Source organism: Salvia splendens, chromosome 13, assembly GCF_004379255.2.
Source record: "Salvia splendens isolate huo1 chromosome 13, SspV2, whole genome shotgun sequence".
In the NCBI taxonomy this organism is placed as follows: domain Eukaryota; kingdom Viridiplantae; phylum Streptophyta; class Magnoliopsida; order Lamiales; family Lamiaceae; genus Salvia; species Salvia splendens.
The window spans coordinates 18,283,692-18,286,743 of NC_056044.1; positions in this window are offsets into that span (position 1 = coordinate 18,283,692).

The following is a 3,052-nucleotide window of genomic DNA, read 5'->3' on the forward strand; positions in this document are numbered from 1 at the left end:
AATATGTGTCATTGTTATTCCTTTTATTCAACGAATCAATGAATATATGAATTTAGGTCGCTTTCTATTTTATTTTACGCACTTTGTTTAAGCTTGAGTTGTCGACGGGATTTCGCCTCCCGGGACTTCTCTTTTATCTTCTACGGCATCTTGTTAAGGGAATTACCCTTACCAAATTGGTGCTTTCATTCTCGAACTCATGGCCGAAGTCAATCTTTATTCATGGCCGGAGATATCGCAAGCATCCGAAGACTTGCAACTGAATTCAATAACTGCAACGTTGGAATATATCCTCGTTTGGCCTGCCCGGCTCGAGACCCTATTGATTGAGCATGAGTGTAGGGCAGCAGCCACGCTCCCTCCACTCCGGCCCGAACCTGATCCACCCGACGCAGCCACGCTCATTATAAATATGTGTCATTGTTATTCCTTTCATTCAACGAATCAATGAATATATGAATTAATGTCTCTTTCTATTTTATTTTACGCACTTTGTTTAAGCTTGAGTTGTCGACTGGATTTCGCATACCGTGATTTCTCTTTTATCCCTTTTATCGTCTCCGGCATCTTGATAAGAGAATTACCCTTACCAGATCTCCTCTCGAACCATTCAGATCATGGATTACAAACTAGAACTAACATTATACAATAATATGTAGTATGTACTCTATGCAACTCCTAGTAGTTCATAATTATATATATCCTCACACTTAAGATTCCCTACCGTAGCTATCCGTGAGTCATTTCCTTTTTTAGCAAAAAAATAATATTACCTTTCTCTCTTCACCCATTTATTTTAAATATTAATTTATTAAATCTCGTGTCATAAATAAGTGTCTCGCTTATGATGAGATGAGAGAAGTATATATATACACATATAGGGTAGTGATCTTTGAATAATGAAATCATAAAGCATAATTAGAGACTAAATCTTAATCATTAAACAAAAAAATAGATAAATCAGATTTGCTTTTAGAAGTTTCAAAATTTGAAAACATGGATGTTATTGTTAGTATCATTTAAGTTGATACGAGAGGTAACACATTCATTTTATTAATTCCATGTAATGTACTTTGAGAAATATGGTCATTATGTTTTAAATTATAATGGACCGAAATAGATTTTAAGGAAAAAAAATTACTAAAAAGTAAAAAATCATGAAATAGATCAAAAATCACACTATTATATTAAAATTTAGAGACATGTTAAAAAAATATTAAAGTAGGAAAACCATAAATATGCAAATAGAAAAATATGAATCTAAATTTATAGTTTTCTCTATTTAAAATAAGAAAATGATCCTGATTTTCATTGGAGAGTTTTTCTATTCTAATTCGTATATCATTTCCGATACTATTTATAGTTTTTTCTCATTAAAATATAAAAATATCCTGATCACCGTTGGACGGTTTTTCTGTTCTTATTTTCCAATAATTCATACTCATATTTTACAATATAATGTATAAAATTAATTTCATAAATTTTTATTAAACTAGGAGTAGTTCATATCATATTCAATACTAATTAATTATTAAATTATACTAATATTTATATAAAAATTGGATTCATACATCATCTTTAATGCAGAGAGTAATATGTTTTCATCATTTTAATTAGGTTCTAAATTATTGGAATTTTTTGTAGTCCACAGCTTATGAGCGCTGACTAAAATTTGTAAACAATATAGTACTAGAATCACAGTGTATAACTAATATCTTCCATGTTTGCCGTAATCAATAAGTTATTGGATTATGTTGTCGCCCACATCTTATGACCGTTGACCGTTTTCACCCACAGTCATTTTATATGGAAATGTTTCACCAGTGACCATGATTTTCAATTTCATGACACTGATAGATTCTGTAAAAAAAAGGATAAGGAAAATGAAAATAGTAATTTCAATTCATATTTAATTTTTAATTAAATTATATTTTGTATATATACTTTGTTATCCTAATATTTGAGATCTTAATAAGGTTAACTTGATTATGGAAAATATATATACAAGTAAATGAGACCCACAATTTTTTATTTGACCATAGTATTAAGTTCTAAATTTTTCTTATAATTTGCCGAAAATAAATAATGGAAGGATAAAAAAAATGTTTATCAGGTTTATCAATTTTTATCGTTAAGAATGAAAAAAATATAATAGAAAAATAGATAATTTTAATATATTAAACACTTTAATAATTTTTTAAAATTATAAAATTTAATACTTTCTCTATATTGGTCACATTTATTTTGGTCAGTCAACTAAAATTGATATTATCATTTTTATTTTGTGGAAATTTCTTCACAATTATTTTCCCTTAAACTAAAGTGCTTAGGGTTCACATGCAAATTAAAACATGTAGAGCATGCGCAACTTGGTCAAGTCAGACAATGGACGGTTCAAGCTAGCTGACAACTACTGGTCGCTGGGTGTGTGAACGGAGAGACTCTGGGCTTTCAAGACCTTAACCCACAATACTATAAACTAGTAAAGGGAAGTAAGGGTCGAATCTCTCAGAGATGGAGGCGAGGGGAGTTGGGATTAAGTCATTTGGGAGGTTTGGCTACGGCCACACTTTTAAGTGGGATAAGTTTTAAACTAAGGGAAAGGAACTGATCAACTAACTAAACTAAACTGGTCAAGCTAGACTAGAGACATCATAAAGAGAGAAAGGTAACTTGATCAATTACGCTAAGAACGGGAATGGTGAAAAGCAACTCGGGACCACTGACACAAAATAAGAGCACTACTAAAATGCTATAAACACCGAAAAGGTGACATAGACTGCGATCTTAACAAACCACTATTTCCTTCTTCGCTAAGCAGTTAAATAAAAACAACGAAAACAGATCAAAACAGAGCAATGAGCACAAAACAGAAATAAGACAAAACGAACATGGATCTATATGAAATAGACGTAAAGAAAAACAGATCTAAGTATCTAACCTATTCTCATGCAAGTTGATGAGCTGAAATGTAAATCTACCTACGAGAAAGCATAAGCAAGGCGGAACTAAAGCAAACGAAAGCAATTAAAACAGAAAACACCAGATCCAA